This window comes from Malus domestica, chromosome 03 (assembly GCF_042453785.1).
Source record: "Malus domestica chromosome 03, GDT2T_hap1".
In the NCBI taxonomy this organism is placed as follows: domain Eukaryota; kingdom Viridiplantae; phylum Streptophyta; class Magnoliopsida; order Rosales; family Rosaceae; genus Malus; species Malus domestica.
Window position 1 is genome coordinate 20970371 of NC_091663.1, and position 20133 is coordinate 20990503.

The 20133-nt window shown below is 40.3% G+C and overlaps 1 long non-coding RNA gene across 1 annotated transcript; it reads left to right on the forward strand.

Annotated features, from left to right (window-relative positions):
• The first annotated feature begins 987 nt into the window (after positions 1 to 987).
• On the forward strand, positions 988 to 1536 carry LOC139194234 (uncharacterized). Its single transcript, XR_011578993.1, has 2 exons — positions 988 to 1161; positions 1279 to 1536. It is a non-coding gene; the product is annotated as an uncharacterized lncRNA (long non-coding RNA).
• Positions 1537 to 20133: the final 18597 nt, after the last annotated feature.

Consider the following 20133-nt stretch of genomic DNA (forward strand, 5'->3'; position numbering starts at 1 on the left):
TGGCAATGGTGATGGCAATGACAATGGTGATAGTATGATGGTATGATGGTGGTGCTAATATTGGGGTGTGGTGGTTGGCATTGTAGAGGTAATAATGGTGGTAGGGGTAGTAGCGATGATGTCAATGGTGATGGCAGCAACAATGGTGAGGGTATGACGGTGGTGCCAATAGCCAAGTGTGGTAGTTGATAGTGAAGAGGTAGCAATGGTCGTAGGGGTGGTGGCGACTACAACAATGGTGAGAGTATGATGGTGGTGCCAATAGTGGGGTATGGTGGTTGATAGTGTAGAGGTAGCAATGGTGGTAGGGGTGGTGGTGATGACGACAATGGTACGCGTATGATGGTTTTGCCAATATGGTTATTGGTAGTGTAGAGGTAGCAATGGTGAAGAAGTGGCGGTGGTGATGGAAGTGACAAGGGTGAGGGTATGGTGATGGTGCGAATTGTGAAATGTGGTGGTTGACGATGTAGAGGTAGCGATGGTGATAGGGGTGATGTCAGCAGCGGTGGTGGCAGCTATGTAGAAGGTGATAGTTATGGTAGTGGTGGTGATGATGGTGGTGGTGGTCATTTTGTTCTTCAATGGAGAAAATTTATGTAGAAATGCAAAATGACATTTTCTAAATGCCTCTTTTGTAATTTTATTGTATTTTCCTCCCCAAAGCTGTAAAATGACAAAAAAAAAAAAAAAACCGTTGGGCTAAGTGGAATCCTAAGTGGACATTTGAGCTCACTTCATATTTTTTCTCCTTTTTTGCCATATTCTTGTTGTACTCATCGACATGAATGCGTTAGCGCGAATGAACTAGAATGAAGATTTTACAAAGCACAGAATGATGAGGGTAAATTTGTAATCTTATCCGCAGAACTATTTTGGAAAATATCAGTTTCTTATTTGGAAAAATATCCTATTGTCTTTTTGCGTGTGATGTATTTTCTTTGTGAAGGTATCTCACCGACACAATCCTTCCTTCACTCCCGCTCGGTTCAATCTCTCCTCTACAACCCAGAGAACCACCGCCATCTCAGGCGGATCGACACCAAACGTAACACCATCTTACTCACCTCAATGCCACAAAACCAACCATGGGTTTTGTTTGGTGAACACCCGAACAGAAGGCATGGTTCGAGGAGCCCCGATGCTACCTCGACCTTCTCGGTGAGTTCTTGTCAATTCAGGTGACTCTTGTCCACAAATGTGTTTCCAGTTCCTTCCTCGTGTTGTGTAGCACAATCTTCTTTCTTGTTGTGTTGTTTTGATGAGGTTTGTACATAGGTCGCAGAGGAGGACGCCTTCGTTGAACTTCGGTGAAGTTGCAAAGAAGTCCGATGAACTTCCTACTTGATTTCGTTTATTTTGGATGAGATTGTGACCACGAATCAACTCCCTAGCATCGCATGACTAAGTTATGAGCAACCCATGCTTGTAGTGTCGAAGACAGAAATTGTCCGGGAAAAAGCGAACTTAAAAAATGGCAACAACTAAATATTTTTATATAGTAGTCTTTCATAAGAAAAAACTCTTTTCACCGAAACTGTTGCAACCGGTAGCACTAAAACCAATAGCTTGAACACCTCCCGGCCTTCACCAACTCCTTTGCAAGATCACTAATTCTTTTCAATAATGAAAACTCACTGTGCATCTTCATATCATAAATGTAATTGTTTAGGGTTAAACAAACAAAATATTGAGGATTCATGAGGTCCATATGAGATAAAGTTGAGCTAAACGAACAATTTTTGTTTTGTCAAAAGATGCAAAATTATTCACCGGACTCAAACAAGCCATACAAAGAAGCAACTCGGTGTTTACCTCATTGCGGCGATCATTCAATTTCTTTAGTTGCATATCAAGGACTTGAAAATAAAGGTTCACACAATAGTAAAAGAAGTTTGTGAGGTCCACACAATAAATTTTCAGGGTACGAAATGCAAATTCTCCATGTTAGAAACGATAATCTCATGCTTTTCACCAAATTTTTGTATATCATCAAACAAGTCTGCGAAGTCATCATCTCTCAAGAATTGTAGTCTTTGCTTGCGTACTTCCACTAACGCTATCGCATTCACAATATCTTGATCTTTTATTTATAATGATTGTGATAACTCATTTGTAATTCCAATATAAGTCTCATAAAAAAGGTGAAACACAAAATCAAAAGTTTGTATTTCTTGGAATAACTTACTTCACCAAAATTCTCTTGGTTGCCATCATCTTTAATCCATTTAAGCACATCCACCACGGTTTCAATCATAACAATAATACTAACAATAGTACCATAATGTGAGTTCCACCGTGTATCACAAGGACGCATGAGACTACTTTCTTGATTTAACCCTTTACCAGTTTCAAGATCACTAATATCAAGAGCTTTCTTAATTTGTTCTTGTTTCTGTTTAAATACATCACGACATTTACACAATGATCCATAGTATTGACCAAACTACTAGCATTGTGAAGAAAATGGCAACACCTTCACTTCCCTTTGCAACGGTTACAAGAGATAGTTGAAGTTGGTGTGTAAAACAAAGAACATAAAATGCTCGAGGATACTTGTTTCAAAATCTTTGTTTTAAGACCATTTAGCTCACCTCTCATATTACTAGCTCAATCATAGCCTTGTCCCTGTAACTTGGACATATTCAAATTTGTAGTAGCAAATAATTTCTCAATGACCTCTTCAAGAGAGTTACTAGTTCTATAGGAGACATGATGCACACCCAAAAACCTTTCAATTGTTTCTCATTTTTTGTTCACATAATGCAATACCACCACCATTTCCTTTTTAGTTGAAACAACATGAGATCCATCAACCAAAAGAGAAAAAAAATACACCTTCCACATCTTTACTGATTGCATCAATAGTTTCAACTACACAAGCATGGACAAGTTCTTTTTGAATATCAGAAGAAGTATACTTAAGATTTTTGAGAGCATTCTCAAATACAACTTTCCTAACTTTCTCATTATGATTGGCAAGAAATTGCATAAGCTCCAAATAATTACCACTATTGCTTGATTTCAACAATTCATTATGGCCATGAAAAGGAAAACCTTGTCCCGAGAACCATCTTGTGCACTCAAGTGAGGCACTCAATAAAGTGTGATAATTAATGTGAGCTTCATCGGTTTGCTTAATCACAAATGTTTCAATGTGTTGCTTCTGTGTCACAAATCTCTAGCTTGTTGTACAACTTTATTATGAAGACTTCCAGCACCTCCCTCATGGACTCGAAAATTTTCGGGTCTTTTCTTCCAATTTGTAAACCCTTTCTCAGTAAACACGTCACTTCCAGTACTACCCAATGTATCGAAATCACATTTGAAATGATAGCAACAATGACAAAATGCAGCATCTTTTACTATAAAATGGAAAAAAAAAACAAAAAATCTTGGACTCTTAATCCTAGAGTAGACTATACTAATATGACTAGTAACAAAGCAAACCAACAAGTCAATTAATCAATACCAATAATCATACAAATTATTCAATAAACAAAAATTCAATTCAACTAATCATATGAATAATCATATACATTATTTAATAATTCAATTAATGAATCAATAATCAAGAATTCAATTTTTACCCTTAACAATAATTTCATTCATCAATAATCATTTCATATAAAAAATCAATAACCAATAACCCTATAATACTTCCATATGATTCTATACCAATTAAACAAAAATTCGTATTAAATAATTAATTAGGGTGAGAGATTATGAATTTAGAAATTAAAAAATTAACCTAAAAATTGGCTTAAAGGCTGGAAGCTAGAGTGGTTTGAACGTTGGCGGCAACTGGAGTGGCTTGAAGTCAGCAAAGGGGCCAAATGAGGTTGAGGGTGTTGATTTCTGTGGTTGGGACATGGGGGGTAGCAGCGCAACTTGCTGCTCTCTGATTGGAAGATGGGAATTATGGAACGGGATTGAGAAAGGTAACAGGGGACTAGTGGTCCCACCTTTTATTCAAACCAATCAACGAAACGTCGTCGTTTCAATTATGATTTTTCTAATTTTTTTACTAGGACCAAAATGACGTCATTTTGGCCTGGATTAAGAAAAAAAAGAGGGCTTTGCTGCGTAGCGCTAGAAACCAGATCACTAGAGCGGCTCGAGCGAGATTTCTCAATTCCAATAAGAGCAGAGGCTGAACTAGCGGTCCTAGGTGTGTTTTTTGGCGAGGGGAGGGGTGGCAGCCACTCCTCGTCTTCACGTAGCTTTGCCACTGCATGCTTGGATAACCTCAGAGGAAGGAGTTTCAAAGTTTTGAAAATTGAGCCGAGTTTTCTCCAGCCAATTTCGAGTGTTTATGGCTTAATTGTGTAGCCAAAGCTTACTGGAAATTGGTGGAGATGAGGTATTTATAGGGAAGTGTCTAGCTTAGGTGTAGAGTTTTTCCCTACACGGGGTGACTTCCATAGGCCAAGGTGAGTCATCTGTAGGATGGATGAGAACAGAATAATCTTAAAGACATTAATTATGTAATATCTTGAGATGATGATGTTAGCATCCTTGATTGATTGTGATGAGGATTCCTTACTTGTTTGAATTGATCTTCAATTAGGAGAGTATTAAAGATGGGATTTGGCAATTATTAATGTCTTTGACTTTTCTTCCTTGCCACGAGCAGTGGAGCTTGGTGGTGTCATAGTCTGCTGCAATGTTTCCAGGGATGTTGGACTACGCATGTGAATATTTACAGGCCCTGCCCATTTATTGAGTGCATTCTTGTCTTATTCGAAAAAAAGTCGACGTGTCATTTCTAGGATTTTTGGAAATATTTTTTGCTCCACATCCTGATCTAAGGGAAAAAGATTACATTAAGGTCAAGTGCGTATACTTCTGGATACTCCCCTTGAGTTTGACAAAACCTCCATATGAGAACTACAAGCATTGCAAATGAGATAATTTACGCATAACAATTCCTTAGACAAGCTTCTGGAAGGTTGACCTTGGAAGTGACTTCGTGAAGAGGTTAGCAAAGTTATCATGGGATCAGACTTGCTTGACTTCAATCTTCACTAAGGTCTATATCGTGGACCTACAAACGAGTTTGATAAGTAACCAGCGACACCATAACAAATAAGGGAAGCATCATTGTGAGGATCAGATGATTGAATCCGCTCGAGATGCGTAGTGATAAGCCCAAGTCCATTGTACCTTCAAAGTAACAAAAATACTTCTTTAATGCCAATTCAGTGGTTGTGTGTAGACGCAGTGCTGTATCTTTACCAATAGATCAACAACGAAGGAGGTATCCTGCATAACGAAATGAACTAAGTACAACAAATTGCAAACTTGAACTTAGATATGGAACTTCGGGTTCCACAACCTATTCAAGGTCTCATTTGCATGTAGCATATGGAGTGACGGAGGGCTGCACTCTACACATAATTAAAATGTAATACTCTCCTAAATTGAAGATCATCAAATTCTCCTTTGCGCAGCGTTAAGAGCATACTGATAACATGTTGTAGTATGAATTTAGTGAGGGAAAAGTGATGGAGAAAACCACTAGCAAAGGGAAGAGAGAAAAAGGCTTGAGAAATTCTATGTGTCATATTCCTCATGCTTTATTCCTTTATTTATACTAATAAGGGAGAGAGTATCCTTACTCTCCAAGTAATTAATGCAATTAAAAATAGAAAACTATCTAAAAAATATTATAAATGTACACATAATCTACTAGTGTAAATTAAAATAGGATTGCAACAATAACATAATACTAGCATAAATTAAGAAAACAAAAAAAATTATAACACGAACCTAAACACTGGACATGATCATGACTTTTTTTTTTTTTTTAAAGTAATAAGTATTTCATTATTCAAATAAAACAAATGACATCAATCATCATGAATACTATTCTATGATTACAAATGTAACACAATATTAGTATACAACTTACCCCACATAACCACCTTTAACCAAACAGAAAGATAACATTCAGGAGGATAAAACCTTGAATCACTTTTTGACGAACTTGTAAAAGATGACACTCCTTCAATAAAGAAGCTCTGCTATGAGACATCATAAAGATGTCCCCATAATTTTTTTTTCAGGCAACTGAACAACAAAACCACAACCACAAAAAAAAAAAAAAATGACACAACAAAAGATAAACTCGGCAAAGGTACGATATCGTGAGTAGGGGTGGGCGCGGTGCGGTTTGGTGCGGTTTCGAATGAAACCACAACCGAAACCGAAACATTTTGCGGTGCGGTGCGGTGCGGTTTTGAAGCCAAAACCGAAATGAAACCAAACCGTTCGGTTCGGTGCGGTGCGGTTTCAAACGGTTTTGGTTTGGTTTTTGAGAAAAAAAATGTACAATTTAAAATATACACCTATTTATGCATAAGACGGTCTTATTTTCCTCGTATATTAATTAATGAATATGCAGTAAAATTGCAGCAAAACTGCATAAAAAACAGCAGCAAAAACTGCACAACACTGCACCAAAACTGCACAAAACTGCACCAAAAAATAATGCAGCAAAACTGCATTAAAAAACAGCACCAAAAACAGCACCAAAAACTGCACCAAAACAGCCCCAAAACTGCACCAAAAAACTGCACAAAACAGAACCAAAAATCTGCACCAAAAGTGCAGCTAACTTGTACCAAAACTGCAACAAATGACAACTACTAAAATTGAGACAACATCCAATGCATCAAAGGATTTAAACTTTAAATCCTTATGCATCACATCTATTAAAATTGAACTTGATCACCAATCACAATACTTTACAATCCAATTGAAAGGTTAAGTTTGCCATAATACAAACCTATAAGTTATAACCTTGTTGAAAAGTTTAAAATATAAGTTATATAACATTTATTTATTATATGGTGCGGTTTCGGTTTCGGTGCGGTTTTGAAAACCCAAAACCAAAACCAAACCGTTTTGTGTGCCGCGGTTCGGTTTTGAAACCGAAACCGTTTCAAAACCGCAAAACCAAACCGTTTGGTGCGGTTTGATTCGATTCGTGTTTCGGTTTCGGTTTTCGGTTCCAAGTGCCCACCCCTAATCGTGAGAGACCCACACCTAACCAACAAGAAGATAAGATCACAAGGCCTAAGCCCTATGAGTTGGACCTAATAGCATCAAGACACACAAGGTAAACATCGTAGTATCACATAAAGACTTTGCAACGACAAGAAAACATGATTGTGAATCCCTCGAACTACTGCAACGATCCCATGAAGGAAAGACCGCACCACAATTTGATGATCTTGAATTGTTGGCAAAAAAATCTTGCTATGAGCTACCTCTAACAAACATCAAGCTTCCTCCGCATAATCTTTGCCAAGTGCACAAACCACAAAATCACCACCTTAGATTTGAACAACAATTGTCGATTTAAGATCCGGGTTTGAGAAATAAGTCATAACAGCCACAAAAACTTTGCTCGTAAAAAAAGAGAGTGACCACAACCACAACCAAAAGCTCTAATCGACAAAGCGAGTGAGACCACTACCAAAAACAGGAAAAGAAAGAGAAGGGATCAAGAAGGATTCCTATAAATTCATCATCTCCACCAATTTTTGGTAAGCTTTGGCTACGCAAATAAGCCTGAACACTCATTCTTTTAGAGGAATTGAATTAGGCAACGGATGTCCATTAGCCAAACCACTCCCCACACCTCGTGGACGTGTGAAGTTTTGACCTTGATTAAATGTGTTTTTTTGTTTTGTAGGTACAATTTCTATCTACATAATATATAACTTTATACTATAATAGTTTTATATTATGAAAATAGAAATTCACACAACAAAAAGTTATTCATTATGAAGATAGGAATTATAAAAGATATTCTTGTTGCAGTCATATTTAGAATAGGAATGTGATTGTGTAAATCCTAAGGAATCTGGGAAAGTATCTTATATTCCTATTAGGATTAGATTACCTATTAAATATTGTAATCCTAAAGGGAAAGGTTTTACCCTTCCTAGTACTATAAATAAAGGCACAATGGGGTGAATCAAACACACATCACAATTAAATCAATCTCTCTTCTCTCTAATAGTGGTCGGCCCCCTCTCTCTCTCTAAACCCTAGATCTTTCAATCAAATAGGCCTACAACACGTTATCAGAACGCTCTTGCCAGAAGCTGAGGAATTGAAGCATCGTTGGAGGAGGCTATCATCCACCAAATTCAAAGGCTTATTCGTTTTCTGCTAATCAGGTACGCTTAAAATAAAAGAAGATATTTGAAATGTCCACGAAGCATGAAAACATTCCCCATGATGCATGAACCTCTCTATGTTTATATTTTCCTTTCGATATATGTATATATATATATATATATATATTGTATATGTTCATATATTTGTCAATATATATATATATATATTTGTTTCATGCATCGCACAATTAAATTGTTATGTGGAATTTGTGAGTCAAATTATATAAAATAAATTAGAAGCATATTTAGGATTTTCCTAAACCCTATGGGATTTTGAAAAAAAAGGGAAATTGGACATAATTTGGCACCACCCTTGAGGCACAACACCAGGCCTTCGACCTGCTTGACTGGAATAGACCTGTAGCTCTAGCTCCCTCTTTGTGAAGGCTTGCAGCCTTCCTGGACCTAAACCAAACCCACGGCAAGCTTTGCTTGCTGGGTTCTTGTCTCGCACACACCCAGGCCCGCATACCTGCTACCTTTGGTGCTAGCCCTTGATTAGGCCTTGTTTCCTTGCGGCCCGCAACAAAGGAAGCCAGCCTATGCGGCTGGGCTCCCATACGCATGCACACGCCAGCCCACGGGGCTGGGTTTGTCCACCTGTGTATCACTCATAAGGCCAGCACTTGTTGGGCTTTATCCTATACACTCCCTCAGCCTAAGTATGACACCCAGCTGCGGCTGGGGCTTTTCTTGCCCACCTCGTGGCCTGCAGCCACCACCCAAGCCTTTTTGGGCCATGCCTCTTACTCTAGGCACCCAACCCGAGCCCAATTATGTTTTAGGGCATTTTTTTCGACCCACATGCTATTATTTTAGCATTCTAAATAAATTAACTCGTATGTTAAACTTATTTAGCTTCTACAATCGACCCCGTATGGCCTGATTTATTGAATTAATTAAAAGTGACATGCAGTCCATTAATCTGATAATGAATCCAAAATTATTGACCTGAAGATCACTTTTGGACATTAACGATTCCATAAGTTATTTTTATACTTTGAACCGTCACATACTTTCGTAATAATGAAGCTCTCACACTTGAGTTCTCGAAGAACCTCAAATCCACTATATCCAAATTAGTATATTGCATTCTGTGTTTCTTGCAGGAACCTCTCATTATGAACTAATTGTTCATAAAACTAAATTAAACGTGCAGCTTCAAATTTAGTGCCTTTGAAACCCGAAGTTTTCATTCAAAACATACCACTTGAAACCCGTAGTTTTCATGCATAAATTAAACCACTACATGTTTATAGAACCTTTATGTTCTACGATATATGTCTATGGCTTACCATATGACTAATCACGTTTTCTCCCTCTGTTTTATGGACATTCGAACTTGAACAAGCTTGATTTCTCTGCTCTAGAAGTCTCTGGAAGAAACTATTTGAAGTGTGTTCAAGACGTGAAGATCCATCTCACTGCAAAGGGTATTAAAGCCACCATCGAGGCACCTATCGCCGACAAACCTATTGACGAAGCTTAGAAGGCTACTGCAATGATCTTCATCCGAAGACACATTCATGATGCACTGCAGACTGAGTATCTCACTGAGGAGGACCCACACACCCTCTAGCTTGCTCTGGCCAACCGTTTCGATCACCAAAAAGACATATACTTGCCTGAAGCAAGACACGACTGGTAGCATCTTTGCTTCCAGGAATTTAAGTCCGTGAATGAATACGACTCTGAAGTTTGTAGAATCCATTCTCTGTTGAAATTCTGCAAAGTGGAACTAACCGAATTAGATATCTTGGAGAAGACCTATTCGACTTTCCATGCCACTAATATTGTCCTACAGCAACAATATAAGGCACATAAATTCACCAAGTTTTCAGATTTGATCTCTGTTTTACTTCTCGCTAAAAAGCAGAACCAACTTTTGATGAAGAATCATCAAGCTCGACCCACTGGCTCGAACGCCGCGCCTGAAGCGCATGCAACCTATTCTAGCAGCCATAAACGACGAAAGAACTGTCGTGGCCATTGCAATAGGTGACAAGCCCAACCACGGGCCCAAGGTCAACAAAGTGCCATGCCTAAGGGAAGAAATGTGACCTAGCAGTGTCCACCACTCGCCCCTAAGGTCCCAAACTTCAAGAACATGGGCAAAGCTCCCGTTCAGGCTGCTTCTATTGAACTAGACATGTGCTATCGCTGTGGATTAAGGGATCATTGGTCACGCGTATGCCTAGCTTCCCTTGAGGCTATTGCCAAATATCATTCTCGTCCTGAGTCTAACTTTGCACATGTGGATCATCCGGACGATGCAACTACATCAATGGAGATATCAGATTTCTAGGAGGCGTTAGCACCTATGGATGAATAAAATAGACATGTATTTAGGGTGTTTACCCCTAGTGGCCGAACCCACTAGGAGTGGCCAAACCCACTAGGAGTGGCTACCCTACCCCCTATTTTGCTAGGTTTATGGTTTAATTTTGAACAATTTTTTCTAAGTATTTGGAATAATTTGTTTGGTTTTGGTTTGTTTTGAATTATGGATTGTTATTTGAATGGATATTATTTTCTTAAATTGCTTAAATTGAATGAAAGGGACTTATATTTATACATATGACCAATTCAATCAATTTATTTCTAGGTATGTCTAGTGGGGAAGTTAGTTGTCTGGCAGATAGTGCAACCACGCACACCATCTTGCGTGAACGACACTATTTTACTAACTTAATACCCAAGAAAGCTTTATTGACAACTTTCTCAAGTCCATCCAACCTGATTGAAGGATATGGAAAGGCAAGTATCATGTTGTTTAATGGTATAATTCTGACCATTAAGGAGGCACTCTATTCTTCACGTTCTGCAAGAACGTTGCTGAGTTTTAGAGATATTCGAGTTAATCAAAATCATCTTGAAACCACTAAAGATCATGGTTCTGAATTTCTTTGTATCACTTCGTATGAATATGGCCAGAAGGATATTCATGAGAAGTTGGAACGCTTGTTAAGTGGGTTGTACATCACAACCATTCGCGGCATAGAAGCCCATAGTATGGCCGGCCCTATGCCTGAGTTTCCGGACACTTTGTTGCTTTGGTATGATCGTTTGGGACATCTTGGACGTTACATGATGCGCCGTATCCTCAAATCTTCACACGGGCATAAGTTACATCCCTATGTTGGACTCTCACCATGCAAATCGTGTTCTTTAGGGAAGTTGAATACTCAACCCTCATATACAAAGATTATTCACGACCCTCTTAAATTTCTTCAGAGGATTCAAGGGGACATTTGTGGACCAATCCAACTAACCTGCGGACCATTTAAATATTTTATAGTGTTGGTTGATGCATCTACAAGATGGTCACATGTTTGCTTGTTGTCCACACACAACATCGCATTTGCTAAACTCCTAGCTCAAATCATTAAGCTAAGGGCTCACCACCCTGATTATCCGATCAAGTTGATTCGACTGGATAACGCTGAAGAGTTTACGTCACCGACTTTTGACGATTATTGCATGTCAGTAGGAATTAATGTGGAACATTATGTGCCCCATGTTCACACCCAAAACGGCCTAGCAGAAGCTTTCATAAAGCGCCTTCAATTGATAGCTCAGACTTTGGTTATGAGAACCAAATTACCGGTATTTGCCTGGGGCTATGCAATATTGCACGCAACTATGTTAGTCCGCTTGAGGCCCACCGCTACCCAACCACATTCACCGTTATAGTTGGTCACTGGATACGAGCCTAAAGTCTCGCATTTACGGGTGTTTGGGTGCGCCATTTATGTGCCAATAGCACTGCTGCTACGTACCAAAATGGGTCCTCAGAGAAAAATAGGAATCTATGTCGGTTATGATTCACCATCAATTGTTCACTACTTAGAACCCTTGACAGGAGATCTCTTTACCACACATTTTGTGGATTGTCACTTTGATGAGCATGCTAATGTTCCCGTAGAACGTTGCGAATTGTTGTGGTATGCTCCCACTATGTCTCATTTAGATCCCCGTACTGCCCAGTCTGAAACTGAGGTGCGTCAAATTATAGATCTTCAGAGCATTGCTTAAAGCATTCCAGATGCTTTTAATGATCTAGCAAAGGTGACAAGATCACACATACTCGCTGCAAACATACATGCAAGGATAGATGTACCCCGTGTATGTCAACAACCCGCTTGGGAAGGCTAGACCGTCCCCGAAGATGGGGAGGCCGCACCCTCCACGCGGCAAGGTACATTGGCAGCTAGCCAATCATCTGCTTCGACTTTAAAGCGTGGCAGACCCCTTGGTTCAAAGGATTCACAACCCTAGAAGAGGAAAATGGCACCAACTAGTGACCCTAGTTTGAATCCGACCATCGCTCACTCATCCGTTCCAACGCATGAGGTTATTCTAGATTACGGTGATGCTTCAGACGAAACATGCCGGCCTCTCGAGAATCGCGAGATTTTGGTCCACTACACAGTATTGGATGAGATTTGGAGTAGGAATGAGATGATTGTTGAAAATGCATTCTCGTACTTAGCAGCTATTGATATCATGCTTAGCGATGACATTGAACCACGTTTCATCGATGAAAGCCGAAGTAGAACCGATTGGTCAAACTAGGAACAAGCAATCCAGGTCGAACTCGATTCGTTCGTGAAACGTAAGGTATTTGGACCTATCGTTCCTACACCACCATGAATGAAATAGTACGATACAAAGCACACCTCATAGCGTAAGGCTTCTCTTAGCACCCAGGGATTGATTACGAGGAGACGTATTCCCCCGTAATGGACGTTATAACATTCCGCTACCTAATCAGTTTGGTAGTTTTCGAAAAACTGAATATGCAGCTTATGGACGTGGTAACTGCGTATCTCTATGGGGATCTAGATACGAAAATTTATATGAAAGTTCCTGTTTGGGCCGAGTTTAGAATTATTCTCGGCCCAGAGGCGGTGCTTAGGAGTCGTTGGGGGACATTCGGCTTATGGGCTACATAGCCAAGGCCGGCCGTGTCCTATTAAGAATCTATGGGTGGTTGAATCCTGATACGAGAATGAGTTTTGGCAGGATAAGAATGTAGAAGTTTGGGATTGAATGCGGCCTGATAAGGGGGTTGAGTTCAAAGTTCTAGTAGAAGTAGGACTGGCCGAGATAAGGATAGATCGGGGGAATGAGTTCTAGTCCGAGTATGGTTGTGATTCAATCGGAAGTAGGTTGACTACTATAAATAGAGGGATGAAGACATCATTAAGGCCCCCTGCAATTCAACACACAAATTGCCCTGCGCAAACCCTCGCTTCATGCGAAACCTCTCAAACATCTTGAGATTTTTATTTTCTTTTTCGCCAACACATCTTCAGTTTGGATAAACAGCACTGTTGCCGTAAAATCAGCCTACCACAGAGCACTTTCAGTTTGGATAAACAACACTGTGTCGAGGCCGACTGGTTATCTATCCAAGTCTCAGTCGAGAAGGATTTTCGAATCCTTATTGGCAGAGGTTATCTCATTAGCCTTCTCGGTGAAGTGAGGTGTTACTAGGGCTTGGCACATTGAACACCGAGTTATTTTATGATTGGATACTCACAAGTAGGCTTTAGAGTTCGACATTCTGGCAGCCGAACCATATTTACCATCAAGACATATATTTGTTTTGAGTATATGTGCCCTATACTCTGGTGTCGATTCGGCGTGCTTATTCTCTTAGGAATATAATCACTGTGACAAAATCAGGCTTTAGAACCCGAAGGCCGATAGTGTTCTTTCCTTGGCCGTAATCGCAAGATCGAGAAGTCAGCAGGGCGCCCAACGCTGCATCCACACATTTACTCACCGGTCGAGCTCGACTGTCGAGTTAGCACGCCCCGCACACAACCGAATGACGTAGTTAGCTTACTAATTACTCGGTCTGTGCACCACGTAGGCTTGGTAGTTTTTAGGGTCAACATTTTGGCATGCCCGGTGGGACTAAGTGCTAAAACTACGAAGTTCATGACCATCGAGACACGATCAGTAAAAAAGAAAACAACAATGGGAAAATCAACGATTGATTTGCCAGTTCAGAGTTCTGGACAAGAAGTGTCACATGCATGAAATCTTCTTGTTCTGTGTCCCCTGAGGCTGCAAGTGTGACACACCGAGATAAGGAAGTTTGTCTCGGTACTCAGCCTCGAAACACAGAAGTACTTAACCGAATCGCATGTGTTTTCATTGATCAGGCTCGGCAGCTTCCACTTAGAAGTAATCCGCTATGGGCCGAAGTAGTGTCTACTAGGCCCAAAATGATTGATTTAGAGAAAAAGGGATGATCAAGTAGTAGGTCAGATGGATTCGACCAGAGAGTGGAAACCGCATCCGTCGATATGACCGAGGTCTAACGAATGATCGATTCGGCCATGAAAAAGGGGCCGAAGTTCTCGAAATTCATCCATCCATATCTTGCTTATGTGGAAAATTTCGAATATCCTAAAGGCTTCAAGATTCAAGATTTTAGCCTTTTTGCTGGGGAGTCGTCCTTATCATTGTTAGAACATGTGGCCCGGTTCACGGTGCAATGCGGAGATGTCAATAGTGATTTCCATAAACTACGATTGTTCAACTTTTCATTGACAAGTTCAGCATTTGCATGGTATATCAACCTCCCACCTAATTCCATCCAAAGTTGGGAAGAGTTGGTCGAGAAGTTTCACGAACAGTTCTATCGACCGGGGATGGAAATGTCGGTTTCTTCATTGGTTAGGATGGCTCAAGCATCTGATGAGTCACCAATGGACTATCTTACAAGGTTTAAATCGGCCAGGAATTGGTGCCGAGTACCTATGCCTGAAGTCGAATTTGTTAGGCTTACTCTGAATGGGCTCGACGTGGAGTACAAAAAGAAATTCCTGGGGTAAACTTCCGAGATATGTATGAATTAGCCCAACATGTCAAGCAATATGATCATTTGCTCTGAGAGGAAAAGATCTCAAAGTCCCCATCTCGAGGAACAATTTACAAAAATCCCACGGTCAGCTACGCATCAGCCGAAGGTGAAGAATCCCAATACGTCAGTGTGGATGCGGTCGAGATAGTCATAGACAAACCATATGTTTGCAAGGCATTGACTCAAATTAATTCCAAGGATGCCAAAACACGCTTGGCCACTGAGGAAACAGCTAAAACATAAAAAATTTACACTTTTGATATCACAAAGGCTGAAGCAATTTTCGATCAATTGTTGTTAGCAAACATTATTAAACTTCTGCTAGGACATAACATTCCCAAGGCCGAAGAGCTTAAAGGGAAGACATTTTGCAAGTACCATAACTCGACTAACATACCACGAACAACTGTGTCGTATTCCGTGATGATATTCAAAGCTGGATTGACAAGGGTAAGCTAAAGTTTCCCGAAAAACGAATGACGGTCAATGTTGATCCATTCCCTTTGGCAACAGTTGGCATGGTAGACACCCATTTGCCCAAGAGCAAAGGGAAAGGGAAGGCTGAGTTTATCTTAATACAACATGTCCTAAAGAAAAACTCGCGGCCGCAACTCAAGATTGACTTATTTTCCAATGAGCCACCCATCGAGTTATCGGGATCGGCCATAGTCGAATCTATGTCAGATTCCAGTGCAGAAGAAATTGACGGGCTGATGGTTTTGTGCAGCAATTGTAGGGCACGCGTCATATTAACCAAACCAAAGGAGAGATCAACATCACAGTAACCATCCAAGTTTGCGACGACACCTCCGAAGGAACTTGGCGGAGGCCAGCGCCAGAAAGTGTTTAATAGGCTCGGCCCTCAGGAATGGACAAATGAACCTACCTCAGCCAGACGACATCTTGATTTCGACGTGTCATTTTATAACGAGGACTATTACTCACGTAATTCCAGTAGCTCGAGCTCATTGGTGAACCAAAAAACCTTCAACCTGCCTGAGCCACGCGACCAACATTGGTACATTACAACTTTCCAACTGGTATGTATACTGCATTGTCCAAATCTCAAAACGTCGACACCAACATATAGATTGCATGGCTCGAAGATAGACAGCACATGCTATTTCGACTACTAAATGGCAGCTGAAAGAGGCAATATCAAGCGAAGATGATCGACGTACTCTGACCATCATGGCTGAATTACTTCAAGAGAAAAAGGTAGCTGATCGTGATTTTGAAACCACCATTGAAGAGTCTAAGAAACGCATCAAACTCCTTATTTGGCCCGGAGAGATGAAAGCTCGTTTCGAGCATTTCAGAAAAGAAGCCGAAAGTAAGCTTCCTCCATTGACCCTACAAGATCCATTAATAAGGATCCGGCAGAACCTACATCCTCCATTCCTCGGTGAATCCTTGTACGGCCTGCCTAAGGCATGTCAAGAAGCCCTCGACCTAGCACTAACCTGCCCTGATGCTGAACAAATCATCCAGAAAACCACCGATCCAGCAATGAAGGCCAGGTTCCAACACGTATGAGAAGCTAGGGTCATTGGTTTCGAGGTCAACCCATACACGAACATTGATATGGCTGAGCTTCATTTTTCTCTTGAAGACCTCCAATATTTACGACATCATTTCGAAGTCTTTTCGACCGTATCTCTCTTCGGTCTTATGACCGATGAAAAAGATCGGGTGGCACGTCTGGACGCCTACCTAAACACAAAATCAGACACTAGATGCGAGTGGACCCATAGACAATAGTCAGAAGGAAACAAGGTCGGGTTACATGGCACAAGAGCAAGAACGTGTTGAGACACACTATAATCAGGCTAAGGATGTTCTAATGAACGATGTTGCAGTCCTCGATAACCCGGAATACGACGACCAGGATCCAATGGGCCCTTCAATGGAAATCAGCATGGTTCATGTTCTACTTGCTGAATTCTAGCTAATTAAACACCAACCAAATTTCTTGGATGGTGATGTGGTGGTCGAGGAAGCAACACAAGTTGATTTGGTCACCAACACTGAAGATGAGCAAGCAAATAATGACGACAAACTTAAAACAGCCTTGGCCATATTGTTTCCTCGCTCATCCTCGATTAATCTTCAACATTTAAAGCCATTGTATGTCACGGCCCACATTTAAGGTTATCCAATCTCCAAAATTTTTGTCAATTACGAGGCGACGGTCAATATCATGCCCGTATCTGTCATGAAAGTATTACGACGATCCAATGATGAACTTATCCCATCCGGGATAACCATGAGCAACTTTGTCGGTGATAAGTCTCAAACCAAAAGAGTGTTCCCTTTAAAGGTAAACATTACAGGTCGTAATCACATGACCGCATTTTTTATTGTCAACTCCAAGACTTAGTATAATGCTTTGCTCGATCAGGATTGGATTCATCAAACGAATTGCATTCCCTCTTCCTTATACCAAGTTCTCATTTTTTGGGACGGCAAATCGGTTGTGGTCCACCCAGTCGATAATCAGCCATTCGAAACCAACATGATTTAGGCTCGCTATTATGACGATCACATTGGATACATTACCCTACAGGGTTTTAATGAAGATAGACGACCGACTCAGATCTTAGTCCAGAAAGCCATCGAGGTAGGCACCGAGACTGTACACCAGGATTCGGCAAGACTCGGCTTGGCCAATTTAATTATCAACACTGATGATTGACGCCATAAGAGAAAGGCGCTGGGCCGCGGTTTCATCGACCATCGAACGTCTGCTGGCTCATTGTATGCTATTTCCAAACATCCATGATCGGGCATCAACTTAATCAAATTCTTGACCGAGGAAGATAACAGCCCAGTACTATCATTAGATAAAGTTCAGGCAGCACCGGTCGAACTCGAAGACAGTCGACCCCAAGTTAAGGACCCCTTAGAAAAAATAAATGTTGGAACGACCGATGACCCCTGACCATTATTTATTAGTGCATTGTAACCCCTTTCCATGAAAGTCGAACTTTGTCAATTACTTAATGAGTTTAAAGATTGTTTTGCTTGGAGTTATCATGAGATGCTAGGCCTTGATCGGACCCTTGTTGAACATGAGTTACGCATCAAAGCTGGTTGTAGGCTTTTCCGCCAGCTCCCTCGCCGATTCTCTACCGAAGTACAGCTCGGCATAAAAGATGAACTAGTTCAACTTTTAAAAGCAGGGTTTATTCGTACCGCTCAATACGTCGAGTGGCTGGCCAATATCATTCTGGTGCTAAATGTGCTTTCGACGTATCGGCCAAATTTTTTTTAGGCTTACTCGTACATCACCGTGGTATCGAGGTGGACAACAACAAGGCTCGTGCAATCATTCATGCTCCACCTCCGACGACTAAGAAACAATTACATTTGTTGCTCGGCAAGATCGACTGTCTCCGACGATTTATTGCTAATTCGGCTAGGAAAATGAAAGCTTTCTCCACACTTTTGAAACTTAAGGACTCTAACACCTTCGAATGGCGTGCTGAGCACCAAGAGGCATTTACGCAGATTAAGGTCTCTTTAACGACTCCACCCATCCTCGTCTCACCACGACGGGGCCAACTTCTTAAGATATATATCTCGACGGCCGAAGAATCCATCGGATGTCTTCTTGCACAAGACAATAATGCTGGACGAGAACAAACCATTTTTTACCTTAGTCGAAATCTAAACCCACCATAAATTAATTACTCCGGGTCAAGAAGTTTTGTCTCGCCTTATTTTACGCTGCGTCCAAACTCAGATATTACATGCTCCCATCAGTCACTCAGGTCATTGCCCAGACCGTTGTCATTCGTTATATGCTCACTCGGCCGATTGTTAAGGGCTGCATTGGCAAGTGGACGATGGCCATCTCTGAGTTCAGCTTGCAATATGTACCCCAGAAAGCGGTCAAAGGTCAAGCATTGGCCCATTTTTTGGCTCAGCATCCTTCCCCGTATGAGTTCGGGGGCAATGATGTTAACATCGGCATGATAGACACTCGTGATAATTATTGGACGATTGCTTTGAATGACTCAGAAGAAGACTTGAATTGTTTTCTAGAATGACTAATTCATACTAAGTATTTTCATAAATCAACATAAATACCTAGTGCTGTAAATCAATCACCAATACAATTAAAATATGAAATTCCAAAAGCCCATGTTTGTCAAAACAATGTTTGTTTTAAAACCTCATTCGTTTTAATAAAAAATATCTTGGATCTAGTCATTTTAGGTCTTCCTTTCATAGCCCTTCTATATTCTTTTAAGGTTCACCATAATCGTATAATTATCCGAATGTTAGGACATAAAATTGTCTTTGAGTTCTGCACGGAAACAGACCTCAAAAAATTAAGGCAAGTACAAAAGAATAGCATCTCAAAAACCATCAATTTAGTCAGTAAGGAATCACAACAAATTAATTTCTTAAAAAAAGAAATTAATTACAAAAGAATTGAAGAACAATTAACAAATCAATCTTTGTTACAAAACATTGACAATTTTCAAAATAAACTTGTTAATGAAATATATTATGATATTCCCCATGCCTTTTGGCACCGAAAAACAATACATTGTCAAACTTCCTTATAATAAGGATTTTGATGAAAAGAAAATACCAACCAAAGCCAGACCAATTCAAATGAGTCAAGAAGTTATGGAATTCTACAAAGCAGAATTTCAAGAACTTCTTAATAAAGGAATAATTAGGAAGAGTAAGAGTGATTTTCCAGACAAGACACTATTTACCCATGATGAATGAACAGTAAAACTTTTACTATTCATGAATAGTGTCTTGTCTAGAATGATGGTTGATAATTGCTACTGCGTTCGGTGTTGATGTCGACATATTTTCCTATTGGAATCACATGTTGAGCAACTGTTTATTCACATGGGTAAATTATAATTCAAACGGGTCTTGGGAATCCTAATAGTCTACCCACTTGGCTTTCTGACTTGCTGAGTTGGCTAGTTGCTGTGATGATGCATTTGAAGACTCTGAATCTTCATTATGGAGCAAAGCTGCTTCTGCCATTAGCTGTTGGGCTAAGTCCTTGAGCTGAGATGATTTTTCTTT